Source organism: Hyperolius riggenbachi, chromosome 1 (assembly GCF_040937935.1).
Source record: "Hyperolius riggenbachi isolate aHypRig1 chromosome 1, aHypRig1.pri, whole genome shotgun sequence".
NCBI lineage: Eukaryota > Metazoa > Chordata > Amphibia > Anura > Hyperoliidae > Hyperolius > Hyperolius riggenbachi.
In genome coordinates, this window is record NC_090646.1 from 67,507,344 (window position 1) to 67,530,460 (window position 23,117).

A 23,117-nucleotide genomic window follows, 5' to 3' on the forward strand; every position below is an offset into this window, starting at 1 on the left:
TGTAAAAGATTTTACAATGGGCAAACACTGACTAAATCATTTATACATAATTATTGTAAAAATGAAACACTTTTTTATTACATTATTTTCACTGGAGTTCCTCTTTAACTTCATTGTTTGTATTCGCTTATTTATTTGGAAATTTTAATAAAGGTATTTGAAAGGAAAAAAAAAATCCAGTATCCCTAACAGCAACAGAATAACGAGTTGACATAAAAGAAAAAAATTAGTGAAATCTCTCATTGCAACTTTGTATCCAATTCATCTCCTTTGTCTGTGTTGCAATAAAGCTGATAGAAAAAAAAAAAAAAAAAAAAAGCCATTGAGCAAGCAGAGGGGAGTGGTGGATATGAGCTCAGCTGATGCTCTAGCTCCTAGAGACCAGAGCTCTCCCATACAACACATTGAGGCTTCAGCAGCTTGTGTGGAGCTGTCACTGGCACACAGAGAAGAGAGAGGAGGAGAGCCCTGCTACTCACCCAGCCAGACAATACCAGAGGAAAGCACCCTGCAGTAGCATCAGGCTGATCACACACAAAGAGACACCTTGCAAGGCATTCATTGGGATTTTTGTAGCTGTGTATTTTCTGCAACATCCATCCTAAGAGGACACAAGTGCAAAGCAGCATCAGCACCAGCATCAGCATCAGCACCACCAGCATCAGCAGCAGCAGCCGGTAGGTGAGTGCCTTCAATCCACAATGTGTTTATCCTCACTGCACTGGAGATCAGGAAGCAATGCAAAATAGAAGATGTCTGAATAGCAGAGGGGGCAATGAGGATGATGCCTGTTAAGGGGGCATCATGATTGGCTGTTTTTTTTATTTTTTTTCTCTCTCTCCCCCTCTCTTTCATTTATTTTTTCCCCCAGCATCCTCAGCCAGTCTCCATGAGCACGGCTATCAACAATGGTCCTGCAGCTCAGTGTGGTGTGATTTGATTTGGTTGCAGTCAGACACGCTGGTGGAGGAGAGGAAGGGGGTCTGCCGACGAGGCTGCCCCCTTCTTTCTTCTTCTTTCTTTGTGCAGGGAATACTATAGTCGACATCTGCGGGTCCCTGTCCTTCTCTGCCACCCCCCCTCCCTTTTTTCTTTTTGGGTGTCAGGATTCATCATGAGTGGGCTGGGGGAGGCTTCCTGATCTAATTTAATTTAATTTTACGTTAATTTAGGCCTCCACGCAGATTCAAAGCGCCCGCCTAGGATTCTATTTGGGGCTGATGCTCTGGAGAGGGGCAGCCAGGCAGAAAAAAAGGGCTTTTTAAATGGAGCCGTGGGGACCTGTGCCTTATGCAAGATCCAACTTTCTTTTGGAACCGCGTCCTCCCTCCCTGGATGTGCGCAGCATGCCTATATTGCTCCTGCCACGCCGCTGGAGTCAATGTGCTTTTTTTTAATGCGCCGGGTTGCACGGTGGTGAAAAATGATAGGTGGGATTTCAAAGCGCAGGGGCTCGCATGCTTTTTTTTTTCTTTCTTTGATTTATGGATGATTATGTAGAAATTCCCACCTCCTGCCTTATTTCCACCCCGTCGTGCACTTATACCTAATCTGCATCTTTTGATATTCACAAGACACCCCCCCCCCCCCACACCCATTCATCATTCTTTATTGCCTCCTCAGCACTTCTGAGACTTTTCCGTCTGCCTTAAAGGACCCGTTAGCCTGAATATACTCGTAAGCTTCACACATGTTCCCTGCTAACGTGTAAAAGTTCACGTGTCTATCGCCAGGCTTACAGCTCTTGGAATTGTATTTACCGTACGGCGGTTATTGGGGACATGCCACCTTTGCTGGTGACACATCGCGCTACGCACAAACCACAGAGTAACGTGAACCTGAATTACTGAGACTATTACTCCAGTGTATGATCCGGCATTATTTGTCTGTTGTGTGTTGACTGCCACCCCCATTGCCAATGTTTGTAACCTTATTTATTGTACACCGCTGTGTAATATGTTGGAGCTATATAAATTCAATTGATAATAGTAATAAATCACCCAAAGGCAGCTGGTGTTATAGTAACAGACTGCTAGTGATCAAGAATTCTTCACTGTGATGTTAGTTGCATTCAAGCAGTCTCGGACTAGCAATGAGTTGCTTGCAAGAGAATCACCTGTCTGATATGGATCTTAGATTAGAGGACACTTGAAGTGAGAGGGACATGGAGGCTGACATATTTATTTCCTTTTATGCAATACCAGTTGTCTGGCTGTCCTGCCATAGCCATAGACCCTGCACAAGGCTGCCGATCAGGTGCTCTGACTCAAGTCTGACTAGATTAGCTGCATGCTGGTTTCAGGTGTGTGATTCAGATACTACTGCAGCGGAAGAGATCAGCTGTACTTACAGGCAACAGGTATTGTTTAAAAGGAAATAAATATGGCAGCCTCCGTATCACTGTCACCTCAGGTGTCCTTTAAATGAGAATGTAGCCAAGGCAAGTACAAATATACCCGACAGCTGCTGTGTATGATTTTGGCAATGGCAACTCTCCCTGTATTATTGGGTCTTCCCCGACAAATAATTTTTGTATCTCTCGACTCCTCTGATCTATCCCTAATCCTCCTAGCCTAACCTAAACTTCACGTTTTTCTTTTGGTAACTGTGACATAACAACTAGGGTTGCGGTCCTTGCAGTTGCAATGGGGTCCAGTGACATTGGGACCACTGGATACCATACTGCTTAAAGGTGCTTCCTTTGATGTAGGGTTCAAGCTTTTTGGGTTTAAAGGGAACCTAAACTGAGAAGGACATGTATTTTTCCTTTTAAAATACTACCAGTTGCCTGACTCTCCTGTTGATCCTGTGTCTCTAATACTTTAAGCCAGAGCCCCTCAACCAGGGATGAGCAGAAACTACGGCAGTGTGAATTTACGCATCGTAGTTTGCATCTACGCATTGTAGTTCGTAGGTGCAGTTTCAAAACTACGCTTACGAATTTACACGTAGCAAAGTACCGCTACGCGTAGCTTACGCCCACTATGCGTAGTTAACATGTGTATTGCGTAGTGAACTAAGAATGCGTTAATTTTCCGCGTGCAATTGTATGTTTACAAATTTACGCATTGGAAAGGGGAATGTACGCATACAATAGTTCCTAAAGAAGAATTAATGCGTAACATTTTCTGCATACGGGCATAAGCATCCGTATACACTACGCTTTGCACTACGCGTAATTGCGTATTTTAACGCATAGTCTACGAAATGCATACGAAGCGAATATTTGATTTCAAAGCCGTAGTTTGGCGAAGCGTAATTGCGTAAAACTATGCGTAGTTCAAGCGTAGCAAAGTTGGCTGACTACGACCATCCCTGCCCTCAACAAGCATGCAGATCAGGTGCTCTGACTGGAGTCAGCTGCATGCTTGTTGCAGGTGTGTGATTCAGACACTACTGCAGCAAAGAGATCAGCAGGACTGGCAGGCAACTGGTATTGTTTAAAAGGAAACATCCATATCCCTCTCAGTTTAGGTTCCCTTTAAGAGTTTGACCAAGGTTTGAATACCTGTACGTAAAACTGAATACTCGCCGGAGCGAGGAGGAAGATGGATTCAGCAACGTCTCCCTTACAACAATAGTCACATGATCCATATCCTGTCCGTCGGGTATGTGCAATGTCACAGGATGTCACATGACGGGCATGAATGGGAAGTGAATCGATTGCTGTACCTTACACTGAGTCATTGGGGATCTTAAAGATCCAATCCGCCATGACGGTTGTTATCGTTGCGCCGATGCTAAATGTGATTGCACGCCTGTACCCACATCGTGAGATCGCAGAAGCGATCACTCAAAGTATCGCGGGCGATCTGGAAAATCGTTGGGAAAATTGGGTCATAGGTACTCAGATTAAGACAGTACGGTGTCTTTGGGCAAGGCTCCCTAATGCTTCTGGTTGCTCATGGAGGGTGCCAGAAGTGGTTGCAAGTAGAAAAGCACTTTATAAATGTTTTCTTGTCTTGTCTTACTCTCCCTCTGACGGATGCAGAGCTTCCTCCTGAAGCTACGTACACACATACCACAACGATCGTTCGTTGTGAACAAAGAACGATCTTTTAATTGACAAAAGAACGACCTACCTTTTAAAGGTGTGTAATGATCTGATCGTTTGTTAACAAACGATCTGGAACAACATGACATACTGTTCCTGGAAGTGACATCATAGCAAGTTCCGCCCGCACGTAATGAATGGTTCAAAACGTATGTTACACTGTAAAACTAACGTTACGCATATGACATAACTAGATTTCTATTTCATACTGTCGGTATGTAGTAGAGCATCTAGATAATATAGTGTTGACAAAACATACAAAAATACACTTTGTCCTGTTAAAATAAAAATTATGGTATAATCATGTAGTATACAACACGTCACTGGGCACAATCATAGAACGAACGTTACATCGCGAGGGGAAAATGTAATGTGCTGTGACTATAAAACGAAGTGCGCATGTCTTGCCTGCTACGAACGACTGTTTCTTAACGATGTACTACTTTTGCTAATGATCGTCGTTTAAAAAAATCCGCCAGGACAGATCTTTCGTTTTTAACGATCTAGCTCGTTCATCGTTTGACTTAATGATTGTTGGCTGTTTTTTTTAAACGATCGTCGTTTGAAGTTATCGGGGAACAATCGTTTCAAACGAATATCGTCGCATGTGTGTACGCACCTTGAGGAACAGGTGTTATTGTGGCCACACTTGTCATGGGTCACACTACTATAGAAAAGGCCATGCTTGCTATACTTGGGCAATCGCAATGCAATTGCACTTGGGAATGCACTTGCTAGTAGAAATGGGCCATTTAGGGTTCCCCTAACATCATATGGCAATCCTCTGATGGATCACTGATATAGCTAGATGAACGGATCAGTGGGGGAAGCTTTGGGGACAATGAATGAATCAGTATTCATTTCAGCTAGTGGGTAATGCCCACCATAGTCATGTGCCTACATATGTATTGTGTAGTGTATGCATTGAAGTCTTGGGCCAATTTTAGGTGGAAGCCACTTAACCTATCTGTAGGTTTTTAATGTGGGAAGAAAGCAGAGTGCCCAGAGGAAACCCACAAAGACACATCTTGTCACTTAATAACTATCTCTCATAGCCTAGGGATATGGGAGGAAACCAGAGTGCCAAGGGGAAACAGACACTAAGGGGACGTAAACACTCCTTGCAGATAGTGCCTGGCGGGGAACCAGTGCTGCAAGGCAAGAGTGCTATTGCAACTGTGTGTGTGTATATATATATATATATATATATATATATATATATATATATATATATATATATATATATAGTTACCCACTCTCTTCTGGAAGCAACACACACTAGGACTGATTTAATAAGACAAGTGCAACGAACACTACAGCAGTTGCCGGGAGCAGCCAGTCAGATTCCACTTAAATCGGATGGTGATTTTGACCCGGTCCTCTGATCAACTGAACCGGTTTTCTTCCAGTTTTCTTTGCACTTGTCTTGATAAATCACCCACAGCTGGCTTCCCCTTTGAATGGAAGACTTAAAGGAAACCGGAAGTGAAAGAGATATGGAGGCTGCCATATTTATTTCCTTCTAAGCAATGCCCGTTGCCTGGCAGCCCTTTTGATCTTCTGGCATAAGTAGTTTGTGAGCTGAAACAATCATATGGCTAATCCAGTAAATCCTCAATCAACTGAGTCAGAGTACCTGATCTGCTGCATGTAGGTCTATGGCTGAAAGTATTAGAGGCAGAGGATCAGCAGGACAGCCAGGCAACTGGTATTGTTTAAAAGGAAATAAACATGGCAGCCTCTATACCCCTCTCACCTCGGGATCCCTTTAAAGGGAACCTGAAGTGAGAGGGATATGGTGGCTGCCAGGTTTATTTCCTTTTAAAGGATACCCGAAGTGACGTGTTTGTACAGTGCCTAGCACATAAATAACTATGCTGTGTTCCTTGTTTTCTTTCTCTGCCTGAAAGAGTTAAATATTAGGTATGTAAGTGGCTGACTCAGTCCTGACTCAGACAGGAAGTGACTACAGTGTGACCCTCACTGATAAGAAATTGCCGTTTTTATCTCTTTCTTGCTCTCAGAAGCCATTTTCTGCTAGGAACCTGTTTTATAGTTGGAATTTCTTATCAGTGAGGGTCACACTGTAGTCACTTCCTGTCTGAGTCAGGACTGAGTCAGCCACTTACATACCTGATATTTAACTCTTTCAGGCAGAGAAAGAAAAAAAGGAACACAGCATAGTTATGTGTGTGCTAGGCACTGTACATACACATGTCTATCTCATCATGTCACATGTCACTTAGGGTATTCTTTAAATAATACCAGTTGCCTGGCAGTCCTTCTGATCTTTCATGCACCAGTGAATGTCTGAATTACAGACCTGAAACAAGCATGTGTGTAATCTGGTCAGATTTCAGTCACACAACCTGATCTGCATGCTTGTTCGGGGTCTATGGCTAAAAGTATTAGCAGCAGAGGATCAGCAGGACGGCCAGGCAATTTGCAATTTTTAAAAGAAAATAAATATGTCAGCCTACAAATCACACTCACCTCAGGTTCCCTGTCCGCTAGCAAGCACCCGGCCAGTGGACAGGAGCAGACAGGTGATGATGTCACCCACTGTCATCAGCTCGGGGAAAAGAAGCCTCAGCTAAAACCAATAACTCTTAACAGCCAATCATCTTTCACCTTTCATTGATTTACACGGAAGACAACAATGTGAGCTGTGATTGGCTGCTATGAGTAGCTGCAGTGTGCACATTCATCTGTTAGGCATACATTTGGTACATGGACCTGGATATACATTAGTGCAGGAACCCTGAGCATCTGTTCACCTTACAGCTTTTAAAGCAGTCAGATAAATGGCAGTTGCTGACTGTTTGCCATGGATTACTGCAATGTATTGATCTTCGTCTTAAAGTGCACCTCTCATGTGGAAACTGCACTATCCTCAATCCATATACTATATCAGTCTGTACATTGTGCTGATGAAGGCCGGGACAGCTTGAAACAGCTGTCTGAAAGATGGATTGTTTGACTTGTACAATGAATAGGCTATAGATGTTCTATAACCAGTGGCTCTGGACTTGTGCCTGGCTTTCAGGGACAGAACGGGACAATTTGCATAATTACCCACTTTGCTGAAGTGATGCTTTCTGGGAGTAATGTCTAGTTCATGTAATGCTGTTGAGTACTCGTTTATACATTTTTGTTTTACAAGGCAAAATTGAACTGCACCAGAGCTGAAAATGAAAAACATTTATATATACCTGGGGCTTCCTCCAGCCCCATCCGCCTGGATCGCTCCCACGCTGCCGTCCTCCGCTGCCCTTAGCTACGAGAATCGGGTCCCGCACTTCTGTCAGTCGGTGCCAGTCTAGCGTAAGAGTAGCGCGCTATTTGCGTATCTCTCCAGCAGCTGCACTTCTCCTGCGTAGCCTGGCTCCGATGACGTAAGTGATGGGACCTGGTAGCGAGGTTGCGAGCAGCGGAGGACGGCAGCGTGGGAGCGATCCAGGCGGATGGGGCCTCGAGGAAGCCCCAGGTAGGTATAAAATATTTTTAAATAATGTCAGCTCTGAGTCCCTTTAAAGAGTACCTGAGAAGGGGTGCATGGGTGTACAGGGAGTGCAGAATTATTAGGCAAATGAGTATTTTGACCACATCATCCTCTTTATGCATGTTGTCTTACTCCAAGCTGTATAGGCTCGAAAGCCTACTACCAATTAAGCATATTAGGTGATGTGCATCTCTGTAATGAGAAGGGGTGTGGTCTAATGACATCAACACCCTACATCAGGTGTGTATAATTATTAGGCAACTTCCTTTCCTTTGGCAAAATGGGTCAAAAGAAGGACTTGACAGGCTCAGAAAAGTCAAAAATAGTGAGATATCTTGCAGAGGGATGCAGCACTCTTAAAATTGCAAAGCTTCTGAAGCGTGATAATCGAACAATCAAGCGTTTCATTCAAAATAGTCAACAAGGTCACAAGAAGCGTGTGGAAAAACCAAGGCGCAAAATAACTGCCCATGAACTGAGAAAAGTCAAGCGTGCAGCTGCCAAGATGCCACTTGCCACCAGTTTATACACACACAAAAAGAAGGACTGCCTCTAAATGGTGGAGGGCATAAAAATCCCAAAGTAATAAATAAATGCAATAATGAATTCAAAATGATCTCCAAAATTATAACAATTTATTAGGGACATATCCCTTTAAAAATAGATTAAAAACAAAATGCAGTTAAATCCCCCAACATTGTCAGTAAAAAAGCCCCTCTGTTCCACAAATAACAGAATATATAAGGTAACAGAACTGCCTCAGCTAAAAAGGGCTAGTGCTATAATTAAGTGCTGGACAATGGTGCTAAAAAATATTACCAAAAATATACAGAAAAGGGAGGCTGATATAGACCAACCACTAAAGTGCAAAATATCACAATGTGCAAAATTGTGCAAACAGCAAAATTCATATATGGATAAAAATTCCTAAACTCCAAGATATAGAAAGAGTGCGCAAAGAACAGCCAGTTTATGCAGTGCAATACAAAGTGTGGATGGAGGAGAGGTACATTACCAGTGGTGGTCGAGAGGAGAGGGGGACAGCCCTACACGCTCTCAGTCCTACTGCTTCTCTGGAGCCTCCAAAACACTGACAGAATCCATGGAGGGCAGGCTTTTGAGTGTCCTTGCAAAGAAAGGTGGCTATATTGGTCACTGATTTGTTTTTGTTTTGTTTTTGAATGTCAGAAATGTATATTTGTGAATGTTGAGATGTTATATTGGTTTCACTGGTAAAAATAAATAATTGAAATGGGTATATATTTGTTTTTTGTTAAGTTGGATAATAATTATGCACAGTAATAGTCACCTGCACACACAGATATCCCCCTAAAATAGCTAAAACTAAAAACAAACTAAAAACTACTTTCAAAAATATTCAGCTTTGATATTAATGAGTTTTTGGGGTTAATTGAGAACATGGTTGTTGTTCAATAATAAAATTATTCCTCAAAAATACCACTTGCCTAATAATTCTGCACTCCCTGTATTTATAGTTACCTAGGGTGTCCTCCAGCCCCATGAGGTGTGTGGGGTCCCTGGCCATCCCCTCCAGCCACTCCATTCTCTTATACTCCCCCTCGGTAATCTAGCAGGCCGTGCTCATCTGCGCATGTGTGGCTCCGCTGCGCATGCACAACCACCGCCTGTCGTGCCCAGAAAATTCTACGACTGCGCAATAGTACTGCGCAGGTGCATCACACTCCTAGGCAGGGAATGCATTTGGCACGATTGATCATTAGATCAATTTTCGTCTGAGATCAATTAAATTGGTCGATCATACCAGATAGAATGTATCGATCGCTGGCGTGTCAGGAAAGGCGGAAGATTGGCGACCCCTAGCATTGTACTGAACAGTGCAATGCTGCGGTTCCATCGATTTTTTTTTATAGATTACATTTTGAAATCTGATAAAAATCAATGGGCAGTGAGTGGAAGAATTCGATCAGATTATGAACTGAGAGGGATCTATTTTTTCGCCACAACACCCAGTGTATGGCCATCCTTACTCTATTTTCCAGTAACATTTCTGTAGTCACAATGCTGTAATGTAATATGCCCATTGTCACTGGTAATATAACATTTGGTGAGTTGTTCTGGTTTCCTATAACATATCTGCAGTCAGACTAGTTATATATAACATGTCTGCAGTCTCTCTGGTTTAATAAAATGTATCTGCAGGCTCTCTGGATTGATATACCATGCCAGTGGTCACTCTGGTTTAATATACCATGCCAGTGGTCACTCTGGTTTAATATACCATGCCAGTGGTCACTCTGGTTTAATATACCATGCCAGTGGTCACTCTGGATTGATATACCATGCCTGTGGTCACAGTGGTTTAATAAGGCTGGATCATTTTGTTTTATTAAAGAGGAACTATCATTCTGTCATTCTGTAAACCCCACATACCTATAGAGCTTTTAGCCTGCAACAATAAAATGTTTTTCTGAACTTTCTGTTCACAGCCTGTATGAAAAAAAAAAATTGTTTATACATTTCTGTAACAGTTTGTGTTAACGTTGGGGCTTGAGCTGTACCATGTAGATAGGTACCACTTCTCAGTCACTATTCACAGAGGAATGATTTATTCATAGGGTCCAAGTGCCACGATTTCGCAGTGGCAGTTCCGTTTTGAGCCCTCCCTCATGCTGTCACTGGGCAGCGTGCATTTGTCACGGAGAGGACGATCGAGGCACCAGCCCGGGGATGCGGTATGCGGCATGGATGGCCGCCGCCATTAGGCTTCTCCCTCCCTCCTAATGTGCCCCCAGTGTCCCCCCCCTGCCGGCAGAGTAAAAAAATGCGCAGCCGAGTGGGCTGTCATTATTCTTACCATTGCCTCTCCGTACCGGGATCTGGCTCTTCTAGGCTTCCTGTTTCCTGTGACATCACAGGAAGCAGGAAGCCGAGAAGACCAGATGAGATCCAGGTACGGAGAGGCAATGGTAAGATTAATGACAGCCCGCTCCGCTGCACATTTTTTTACTCTGCAGGCAGGGGGGGACACTGGGGGCACATTAGGAGGGAGGGAGGGAGAAACCTAATGGCGGCGGCCATCCATGCCGCATACCGCATCCCCGGGCTGGTGCCTCGATCAGTTTGTTTCCCCTATCTGCCCACCCACGGTCACTCTCACCCTCCTCCCCACCCACTGGCACCCTCACGCGCATCCCCTTTCGGGAGTAATTAATATTTATTAATTAAAAATATTTATTTAAAAATACTTTTTGGTGGCCATGACTAGGGGGTTGGGGGTGTGGCCTAAGTGTCCCGCTTTCTGAAAGTTAAATGTTGGGAGGTATGTTTATTGTTTTAGTCTGCCCTGCTTACACACACACTGCTTTCTCACAGAACATATGAGAATAGCTGAAGGACTTTTTAGCTACAGAGAAGAATCTGATGAGAAGGACATGTACTTTTTCCTTACTTGGATGCCCCCCCTCCCCAACACAAACACACACACCCAATCAGAATGAGCTGTTCCTGGCTGTAAACTATGTTTGCTTTACACTGCATTGCAGAGAGAGAGAGAGAGAGAGAGAGAGAGACAGGAACACACACAGCTGCAGCTGATGAGTTATTTACACACTTAATCTGAAGCTATATTTCTGCTTTCTATCATTCTGAACACATTTTACTCACAGGATTACAGCCAGTGAAGATTGTTTCTATATGCTGGATGTCCTGGACACAGTCCTCCATGGTAATGCCCACAGTGAAAACTGTTCTCGGTTATTTTTTTCTTCACATAACAAATGGAAAGGAATAAAAAAGCCGGTACTTATCCGTTAGCCGGGCGCATCCTCTAGGTGGCGACAAAACTCCACCAGAGTTACATCTTTCCCTACTATCCATGTCGGCCTGGAGGGGGAAAAGTAATTAGCGCCACCTGCCGGATGCGCCCGGCTAACGGATAAGTACCAAAAAGCCTTTGTATTGCTATTTGGTAGTAATTACTGGAAATATATGTGGCATTTAGAATTTTAGTTCACTTTGATCGTTGTCCTTTTATACATAACTGCAGTGTTTCTTTTTTAAGTCATGAATAAGTATTGAAATAGGGGTTGGATCATGTAACAAATATGAGCTAGGAACTTATTATCATTGACGATTGATATGGTGCCCTCATCGTCCGTGCCGCCATAGCTCACAACTGTCCCTTTTTTGGAAGGACAGTCCCTCTTTAGGAACTACAGTAAATCCCTCTGTCCCTCTTTCTTCCTCAGTTGTCCCTCTTTCAGGACTCATGTAAAGATCTATGTAAATATATTATTAATTCAACCAGAAATGTGATGGGAAATTTTTGCATGGTGTGTACCAAGCATTAGCTAGTAGTACACAACTGAGGGCACAGAGTCTGTGTCTGGTCTCTGGCTGTGGTTGTGCTGGCCATCAGGTAACAACAGAAGGCGTAGGCTTAACAGTAATTAGTTCTTGTTGTCATCCCAACAGAGGGAGAGCGGCCCTGCTAATTATTTCTCCAGTTTCTGCAGGAAAGTTGAAGTGAATAAACAAGCAGCGGTACAAACAGTACAGCAATATTTCCACACACACATTTACACTAGGTACAACATGCCGTTGTTCTGCATTTAGCCCAGATTTCCTTTTTGCCCAGGGTAGAGAACAAACATGTAAGACAAAGGCTGTTGATTGGCGTCGCCGTCACCTCTGTCATTATCATGCTGCGTCGTGACAGGTCCTCATTTATCAGCCCACATGTTGTCCCCCTGTTCAGAGTCCTGGGGGAGGGGGGAGGAATCCGCTCGCTGTGTTGTGCACCTTATAATCTGCAGACAACTGCTGATGGATTGTTATGAAATACTTTTTTTTTGCAGAAGATGAGGAAGATTAATCCGCTCTCATTTTGCCCACAGGAAAGCGTTTTTTTGGGTGATTGAAAACTGTTTTCTGGTTGGTGAGTTAAAATCATTATCAGGCTCCCTGGTGTCCTATTTAACCCATCATTTCCAGTTATGTGTGGGCTGACGGAGGGGCTGCAGAACGGAGACAGCTGTAGATGCTGGAGTCTGGGGATGTCAGGAAACAACATCCACCATTCAATCTGTGGCATACATCGAAAAGAGGCGCATGGAAATGTAGGTGGCCAGTAATCCTGATAGTAAAATATCTGTATTAACCACCCTGGCGTTCTATTAAGATCGCCAGGGCGGCTGCGGGAGGGTTTTTTTTAAATAAAAAAAAAACTATTTCATGCAGCCAACTGAAAGTTGGCTGCATGAAAGCCCACTAGATGGCGCTCCGGAGGCGTTCTTCTGATCGCCTCCGGCGGCCAAAAGTAACACGGAAGGCCGCAATGAGCGGCCTTCCGTGTTTTGCTTACTTCGTCGCCACGGCGACGAGCGGAGTGACGTCATGGACGTCAACCGACGTCCTGACGTCAGCCGCCTCCGATATAGCCCTTAGCGCTGGCCGGAACTATTTGTTCCAGCGGCGGCGATCAGGCAGCACACGCGGCTGGCAAAGTGCCGGCTGCGTGTGCTGCACTTTATTTGATCAAAATCGGCCCAGCAGGGCCTGAGCGGCACCCTCTGGCGGTACTGGACGAGCTGAGCTCGTCCATACCGCTAAGGTGGTTAAATACCAATACTAAGGCTAAACCTAACCCTACTCTCATACAGAACTCTCCCCCCTGATGCCTAACCCTAACCCTCCCCCCCCCCTTACAGACTTCCTGTCTGACGTCTAACCCCCCGTGCAAACTTCATATCTGACGCCTAACTCTAACTCAGGCATGGGCAAACTTGGCCCTCCAGCTGTTAAGGAACTACAAGTCCCACAATGCATTGCAGGAGTCTGACAGCCACAGTCAAGACTCATAAAGGCAAATGCATTGTGGGACTTGTAGTTCTGTAACAGCTGGAGGGCCGAGTTTGCCGGTGCCTGCTCTAACTCCTCCCTCCCACACACAATCCACCTACCTGACGCCTAACCTAGTCCTGCCCCCCAAACGCGGCCAATTGCATCCTTCCCCCCGCAAGAAAAAAAACACCATAATTTCTTGGTCGCCACCATAGGCGATATTATATTTCAATAGGTGCCTAGGTTGGCACCCAAACTTCCCGCGCTAGTGGGCGCCCAAATTGCCTGTATTGGAGCCTGTGCTACTGCTCATAGGCCAAATTTGGAAACCAAAGGCAACCAATCAGAAACAGTCTTTTAGAGCAAACCTGTGACACTTTTTTCCCTACAGGTACACTTTAAGCGATCTCGCTACAAAAAAGAAAAGTCTCGTTTTTTGTTTATATCCTATTAGTCTTCTGTTCATTATTATCAGTCACGTCCATATGTTAGGCAAACATGATTCAGCCACTTCTACGGTAATGAGCTTTATAGTTCATTTATGTATATATAGTAGTGTCTCAGTTATCTGACACTGAAGGTGATTGGCAGATGCCGAATAAGTGTGCTTTCTGGTTGCCTGAGACTCTGTTAAAAATAGACTCCTAGCTAATACAGCACTATACCCCACTCTATATACATATTTGAACTCTATATTCAATTTTAAAATACAGTACTTGAAAGTATATTAACCTCGGGGGAGCCGTGGAACCCAGTCTCTAAGCACAGCAGAGCCCACAAATGACCTAAGAATTTGGCCTTCACCACTGCTGGTTAGATGAGTTTCAGATAACCAGTACTCTCTATTGTATAGTGCCGTCATATTCTGTATTGCTATACGCAGTGCAATGTAAACAAAACTGCACAACAATACATCAACAGTATGGATCTATCTAGCAACACAGTAAAATCCACTTGCAGAAAAGGGGACCTGGCCAAGAAGTTTACTACTGTATATCAAAAGTTCAATACATCGGAATTCGTTATATGTTGTATATTTATACAGACGCATGGCCCAGACCTGACGACGTAGTTTACTATTAGTTAAATACATCAGGGAGCTTCTGTATGCAAGCTACAATGATTGTAAGCAATACAATGCTTTCTGACTGAGCTATGTAGTGGCTTACCTATGCAACCTGGCTGCTGGACTTCTTACACAGTTGACATTTCTTTGAGGCACCGGTCACACTTGAAAAGATTTGCATGTTTGTTTTTTTTTGCAATGCGAAAACAATGCAAAATTGTACACATTGCTTCCCTATAGAAAATCGCAGGAAAGTAGGGGTAACGTGTATTTCCCACTGCGGGGACAAAAATAACATCTCACTCGTTTTTTGGGCAACGGGTGGGAAAAAGCCAGTCAGCTGGCTGTCAGCCAAAAGTGGGTCAAGACTGCAGAATCTTCCACAGAAAAATGCAACAATTTTCTGTGCACTCAAGTGTGACCCCAGCCTGTAACAAACGTTGATTGGATAACGATATGGCCAATAGTATGGCCTAGATTTCGTTTGGACTTTTAAGGTTGTTGCCAAGATAATTACAGGACTTAAAGAGGAACTTTATGTCACTTTAATGGATAACATTCTGTATTTTTTTAAAATGCATTTATGAATTATACATCATTATTATTATTATCAGTGTTTGTCTATTGTAAAATCTTGCCTCGCTGCGTTTTACATTTTTAGATTGATCATAGAGGCTGGCATCTTTACTGCTGGCAAGGTGAATTACTGTGGAGTGTTTTTTTTTCCCCTCACATCTGTGAGATGAGCTTAAAGGGATACTGTAGGTGGGTCAGGGAAAAATGAGTTGAACTTACCCGGGGCTTCTAATGGTCCCCCGAAGACATCCTGTGTTGGCGCAGCCACTCACCGATGCTCTGGCCCCGCCTCCAGTTCACTTCTGGAATTTCTGACTTTAAAGTCAGAAAACCACTGCGCCTGCGTTGCCATGTCCTAACTCCTGCTGATGTCACCAGGAGTGTACTGCGCAGACACAGACCATACTGGGCCTGCGCTGTGCGCTCTTGGTGACATCAGCGTGATCGAGGACATGGCAACGCAGGCGCAGTGGTTTTCAGACTTTAAAGTCTGAAATTCCAGAAGTGAACCGGAGGCGGGGCCGGAGCATCGGTGAGTGGCTGCGCCAACACAGGATGTCTGCGGGGGACCGTTAGAAGCCCCGGGTAAGTTCAACTCATTTTCCCCTGACCCCCCTACAGTATCCCTTTAAACATCACATGATCACCCAGCAAGCTCTGGAGTAGGAGGCTGCATGACATCATAGCCTAGGCCTAAGCATCACTGGGAAGGCGGGGCTACATACCAATTTACTGCAATATACAATTATAATGAGGCCAGGATTTACCTCACAAGAGCCTATAGGCAGGGCCAGCCTTAGGTTTCACAGCGCCCTGAGCGAAACCAGATTTTGGTGCCCCCCATTCATCCTTTTCGCGCGCACACACACACACACACACACATGCATTGCAGGCACACACACAGGCCCATATGCAATTCCCCTTTTCTCCTGAGTTATCTCCTAGGAGATAATTATTTTCATCTTCGCTTTCAAATAACTTTCCAGCATTTTACAATTGACAAAGTAACTCAAAGTTGGTGAAAAAGTGCTATCGAGATCCCCCTTTTTAGTGTATAAAGGCAGATACCCCCCCCTCAAGTGTATATAGGCAGATTCCCCCTTTAGTGTATACAGGCAGATCCCCCCTTCCAGGGCCGGGCCGAGGCATAGGCTGGAGAGGCTCCAGCCTCAGGGCGCAGTGGAAGAGGGGGCACAAAATTCATTCAGCTGTCATTCCTAATTGTGTTTGAAGCAGAAAGAAATAAGAAAAGGGGATACATGGCAGTGACTGCAAGCCAGATAACTAGAGATGAAGGTGTTGGGGGCCCCGGGGCGCCTCTTAGTCTAACAGCAATCAGTACATGACGGCTGGGGTGGGAGGGATGGAGGGGCGCACTTTGGGGTCTCAGCCTTGGGTGCTGGAGGACCTTGTCCCAGCTCTGCCCCCTTCAGTGTATATATAGGCACCCCTCACTGCCCCCCCCTCCCCTTTCCCAACCAGGAGCTGTTGGGAAACCTTACTTTTCTGCTTGACTTGTCCACTGTGTAGCTGGGGACAGAAGATGGCCAGGACTCAGGGGTGACAAGTATCTGATTTGAGGCAGCGCAGCTCTGGAGCAGCTGGCACGCCCGGCCCACACACGCTCCACAAGAGGCAGTAGCAGGTTCCTGGAGTCTTCGCCCCCATCTCCCTTAGCGGGACGGTGGCGGGGCAGAGGTGGAGCTACTTGCAGCAGCCACAGACAGTCTCGGAGCCTGCAGCCAGGTAGAAAATGCGGCCATGGCCAGTCCAGAGTAGATGAATGCACGTGCGCCCCCTGGAAGCCGGCGCCCTGAGCAACCGCTCCGGTCGCTCAGGTCAAAGGCTGGCCATGCCTATAGGTAAAGATGTTCTGGCTCCCTAGACTTCACCCTCCATGAACCTACAACCCCCCCCCCCCCCCCCGAACTGCATCGCAAGTGTACTGGCTGCCCCAGCTGTCACTTCCCTTGTCATTCATAGGCGGCTACAGGTGCCCCTTAGAATTAGGTAGCCAGAGGTACCCTCAATATTTAGTAGCTAGAGGTGCACCCAAGTATTAGATAGCTAGAGGAACCTCAGTATTAATGGACCACTATGATATATATGATATACTAGCTGGTGGCCCGGCGTTGCCTGGGTATGTATTTGGCCGGTGTTGGCTCCACCCACTTTCCCTAACCATAACACACAATTATTCAATTACTTAATGAACAAGTATGAGAGCTTTGCAGTCTTTGGCATCAATAATTTGCAGTGAAATAAAATAAATCTGATTGGCTGTGGCTCCACCCCTTTCCTAAATTTGAACCCCAATCACCCAATGGCCAACTGTACCAGGTACAGGTGATTAATATTGCAAGAGGCTTGTGCCATTAACAGTGCAAGAATGTCAGCAATTAAATATTCCCCTTTGAAAATCAATAGGTGGAGTTTGATTGGCTTTTGTAGGCTCCACCCACTTTTCTAAATATTAATCTCAGTCACCAAGTGACCATCTGTGCAAATTTTGAGAACCCTACCATTAACAGTGTAAGAATGGCTGCAGTTTACATTTTCCCAATTAAATTTGTATTTTTCTCCACCCACTGATGTCCCGACATTGCTCGAGTATGTATTTGGCTGGTGTTGGCTCCGCCCACTTTTCCTAACCCTAACACACAATTACTCAATGACTAAGTTTGTGAGCTTTGCGGTCTTTGGCATCAATAATTTGCATTGAAATGAAACAAATCTGATTGGCTGTTTGTGGCTCCAACCCTTTTTTTGAATTTGAACCCCAGTCACCCAATGACCAGCTGTACCAGGTTTAAGGCTTGTGCCATTAACAGTGCAAGAATGGCAGCAATTACATATTACCCTCAAAAATCAATAGGTGAATTTTGATTGGCTTTTGTAGGCTCCACCCACTTTTCTGAATATTAATCCCAGTCACCCAGTAACCAGCTGTGCAAAGTTTGAGAACCCTGCCATTAACAGTGTAAGAATGTCTGCAGTTTACAGTTTATCGGTGAAATTTGTATTTGTCTTCGCCCACTGATGACCCGGCATTGCCCGCTTATGTATTTGGCTGGTGTTGGCTGCGCCCACTTTTCCTAACCCTAACACACAATTACTCTATAACTCAATGACCAAGTTTGTGAACTTTGCAGTCTTTGGCATCAATAATTTGCATTAAATTGAAAACAAATCAGATTGGCTTTTTGTGACTCCGCCCCCTTTTATTAATGTAAACCCCAGTCACCCAATGATTAACTGAACCAGGTTTGAGGCTCGCGCCATTAACAGTGCAAGAATGGCAGCAATGCAATATTCCCTTAAAAATCAATAGGTGAATTATGATTGGCTTTTGTAGGCTCCGCTCCACCCACTTTTCTGAATATTAATCCCAGTCACCCAGTGACCAACTGTGCAAAGTTTGAGAACCCTGCCATTAACAGTGTAAGAATGGCTGCAGTTTACATTTTCCCAGTTAAATTTGTATTTGTCTCCGCCCCCTTTTTGGTTATGGAAATAAAAAGTATCCTATACTTTATTCCAGGTAATGTACTATCTGTGTGCCAAATTTCATTCAAATCCGTTCAGCCATTTTTGCGTGATTGAGTAACAAACATCCAAACATCCAAACTTTCCCATTTACAATATTAGTAGGATTAGTAGGATACTCACTATGATATATACTCACTACATGATACATACAGACATATAGCTATGGTAGGGCTTAGATTGTGAGCCCCTTTGAGGGACAGTTAAAGGACCACTCCAGCGAAAAAAGTAAGCAGTTAAAATCTGACATAACTGACAAGTTTTAGACTAGTCCATCTCCTCATGGGGGATTCTCAGGGTTTTCTTTGTTTTGAAAAGCATTTCCTGAACGGCGGTTGCCACGTCTAACGGACAAAATAGTGTGTGAGTGAGTAGGGAGGCTGGCTGGTATCTTACTGTTTCGGCAGTTAAACTGTTGTTCAGGAAATGTTTTTGAAAACAAAGAAAAACATGTGAATCCCCCATGAGAAGGTGGACTAGTCCAAAACCTGTCGGTTCTGTCAGATTTTAACTGCTCACTTTTTTTTTTACTGGAGTGGTGCTTTAAGTAAGTAGGGGTGCCCCTGACTGAAGGGAGATCTCGTCAGTGGAATGCTGAGAGCTGAGTGAGTAACCTCTCATTTACACTCTCATCAGGACTCTGCATAGGGGAGGTGGGAGGGAGGCAATTGGGGAGGGGAGTGGCCTATCCATCATCTGGCGCCTGTAGGCACGTGCCTTCAATGCCTTATGGTAATTCTGGCCCCGGTTATAAGTAGTATTTCTGATGCAGAAATCAGGGTATTTGCTGTAAAAATGGGTCTGCCGGATAATTTACAATGTTCTATTTGCTGTCATTATGGCTCCTCTTTACACAACTATTACGGGTCTCTATATCTGGGTACACATTTGAACTGCTGCTCGCCGTCCTGCGTTTCAGTATGAAAAACGGCAGCGTAATAACCTTTCAGAAAAGCAATAATGATGCCGCCGCTGATATATTAATAATAATGGCACAGTTCAGTGGAGATCTATGAGTCAGGCAACTTCTGCTTGACTTCATGTTTATTTTCAAACAGAAGGGTTCTTCAAAGCCGAGAACAGCTGGGAAACGCAGCGAAGGAGGGGGGCGCGGGCCGCATGGACCTCACATGTGAGCGGGCGGTGATAGCTGCGCTAGAACGCCGCTGTGTGACAAATCATCGTATCTGTGATTGGCAGGCCCCGTCTGTGACAGGTCAGCATTTTATAACCCGTAAAGGCTTAAAGTGGACCTGAACTCTTGCACAGAACAGAAGGAAAACAGAGAGAAATGCACCCTGTATGTATTTAGAGAGTTTGGCCTGTCTAATTCCCCCTCATCTGTGACTAATCACCACCGTTATTTGATCTCTCGGCTGTGTCAGCTCAGGAACATCCTCTGCCACTGCAGAGCAGCTACTTTTTAAGCACAGAATGTTAACCCTATGTCTGCTTCCATAAAAGCAGGAAGTAGACACACTGCAGATTTATTGCAGGATTTGCAAATGTTTTTCTTTAAGGGTCCTCTCACACCGAGGCGGTGCGGTATTTTTCCCGCACCCACCACCTGCACGTCTATGGAGACTTTCATACTTTGACGTTACGGCATGACGCGACGGGAAGGGACTTGTTCGCATCATCCCCGACGCAGGTCAAGAACTATGTTACTTAGCGGCTTCTGCGTTGAGTTGCGGTGATCTGCGTCAGCCTGGAAGTCATGCTAGTCTATTGCGACGCATGGATTTGAAAAAAATTACCGACGCGACGTCGCAGCGCACATGTAAACAATACACTTCCGCATACCCGAAGCAAGCGCGTCACTTCCTGCTTGGTCCATGAGGGCCTGTTTTTGTGTCGCATCACCAACGCTGGTTTATAGTGTGAAAACAGCCTCAAGATTAATTAGAGGAGAGAGGAAGTTCTGAGTTTAGGTACGCTTTAATGCTCTTGGCGCATACGAGCCATTATCTATCTTTGTTGCGGCTCCTAAAATCTGTACCTTCCCAAAATAAGCCTGTTCCGATTAGCAGCGAATGACTCGCTTTCACAGCTGAATGCCGGGGGAGGGCACAGCTGGGCGAACTCTGCGCAGGTAGGAATTATTTCAGTGTGTGACCAATAAAGACCACAGAACTTTTTTTTTTTTAAAAAACCCACTACAAACCTTTTCCTGGAACTGTGCCGGCAGTATGAGCTGCCTGAGTATGTCAGGCTAAAGTGACACTGAAAGGACAACTGAAGAGAGAGGTATATGGAGGCTGCCATGTTTATTTCCTTTTAAGCAATACCAGTTGCCTGGCAGCCCTGCTGACCTTCTGCCTCTAAAAAACTTTTAGCAATAGACCCTGAACAAGCATGCAGCAGATCAGGTGTTTCTGACATTATTGTCAGATCTGACAGATTGGCTGCATGCTTGTTTCTGGTGTTATTCAGACACTTCTGCAGCCAAATAGACCAGCAGGGCTGCCAGGCAACTGGTATTGCTTAAAAGGAAACAAACATGGCACCCTCCATATACCTCTCTCTTCAGTTGTCCTTGAAGTGAAAAAAATAAAAACTTATGAGATAACGAATTGCAGTACAGCTAAGAAATATGACATTAGTAGCAAAGAAAATTGCCTCATTTTACTTTCTAGTACAGGGAGAGTTAAAAAAAAACTTCAGTTGTTATCTATGCAAAAGAGCTTCTCTGAGTTCTTCGACCCAAGTTGGGTGGAAGACAGTCCTGTTTTTTGAAGCACTTAAAAAGCCAAGAAACAGTTAGAGACAGCTTGAGATAAGGTTTTACCGCAGGGAAGTTCAAAGGGTCCTCATTTCTGCTTTGTGTTATAGTTTAAAATAGAGTGTAGTTTGTAAAACAATGATTGGAGGCGCAGAAGAGGCACGTGATGGCGACGCAGCGTTCCAGGCTGATACGCGGAAGTAACGTGAGTATTCTCCGCGCCAGCCTGCTCGCTGCCCACTGCCCCCGGCCCGCTGCCCGCATTTTTGGGGGGAGAAGAGAGGCAGAAGGAGGGGGACCCAGGTGAAGGAGGGGGGGGATATTTCCCCCCTCCCCGCCGCTATCCCTGCTGTCACCCCTCCTCCTAGCGCTGCTCTTCCCCTCCTTAGTCAGGTGTAGGGGGTCGTGGCGACACCCCCCTGGCTGTCTGGCACCCGGTGCGCCACGCCCCCCTGCGCCCTTAGGTAGGAACGCTACTGCTTCCCGGTATTGCACAACATTACCGATGCACACCCAATCAAGCACCTCGGCTTGAATTTCCAAGCTTCTCCAATCAATACCTGCCGATCGGGAATTGTTGATCTTGTATGCTCTTTGCAACATCGATTTTCATCCAATTCGATAATGGTCGATCGGCCTAAAAGTTAAGTGATGCACGGGCACCTTTACTTCCGGTTGGATAGATTTACCTATGTGATGAATCCTCGTCTTGCCTTGTAGCCAATCCTCTGGTTTCTGTGCTCACAATGGCCATCTAGGTGCTGCAGAAATTCTTCCGCTTCGTTCCATGCCTGTCTCACTCACTCCACTGATACTCAAAGCTGTTGAATCCGTTCCAGACACTGGGATATGTTTGGCTAAGCAAGTGCTCTTTGTGCTGCTAAGTATAACGCAAATGTTTACTTATTACACCCAAGCCATACAGACTGATAGCTATACAGATTGATAGTATGCGCCATGCACACATTCCAGTTCATACACACATACCATCGCAGGAACCGTCAACACAAACACACTTGAGTAACTCTATGAGTTCTGTAACAATGGCAACCAACAGCAAATTATCTCTGTTATGAGAGAGCAGCTAAACATTACTTCACTATCTGCGCCACTCTGCATGTGGGTGAGAAGAGGGAGAAGGAGAGCCCCCCAGCGGTTGTAGAAGTCGCAGGGGCTATTGTTGCGTTCCTGTGCATGTGTGTTTGGGGTTTGTGTTCAATTTGTTCTTGGGTTGTATGCACTAAACTACGATAAGCAGAATAACGTGCACAAAGACTTACTGCACGATGGGTACAGCAGAATACATTATTACTATTATTATTATTGTTGTTGTTATTTAGTATGTATATAACACCAACATCTTCCACAGCACTGTACAGAGTATATTGTCTTGTCACTTAAAGTGAAACTCCGACCAAGAATTTAACTTTATCCCAATCAGTAGCTGATACCCCCTTTTACATGAGAAATCTATTCCTTCTCACAAACAGACCACCAGGGGGCGCTGTATGGATGATATTGTGGTGAAACCCCTCCCACAAAGAAATTCTGAGTACGTACTCTTGGCAGTTTCCTGTCTGTGAACCCTGTTGCATTGTGGGAAATAGCTATTTACAGCTGTTTCCAACTGCCAAAACAGCAAGCAGCAGCTACATCACCAGCCAGCAGTAAAAATGTTACCATGCGATAAATGTCAGAATGTAAATCAGGGATTTAAAAGATTTTACAATGGGCAAACACTGACTAAATCACTTATACGTAATTATTGTAAAAATGAAGCACTTTTTTTATTCCATTATTGTCACTGGAGTTCCTCTTTAACTGCTTA

The 23,117-nt window shown here is 44.7% G+C and overlaps 1 protein-coding gene across 3 annotated transcripts in view; it reads left to right on the plus strand.

The window, feature by feature from the left end:
• Positions 1-348: 348 nt before the first annotated feature.
• Positions 349-23,117, plus strand: part of CTNNA2 (catenin alpha 2) — a 3,078,224-nt gene continuing 3,055,455 nt past the window's right edge. For 2 of the 3 annotated variants that reach the window (XM_068274961.1, XM_068274945.1), the window contains exon 1: positions 349-681. The gene's annotated coding sequence lies outside the window, so the exon portion shown is untranslated. The remainder of the gene's footprint in view (positions 682-23,117) is intronic. The other variant, XM_068274955.1, reaches the window with a different exon arrangement.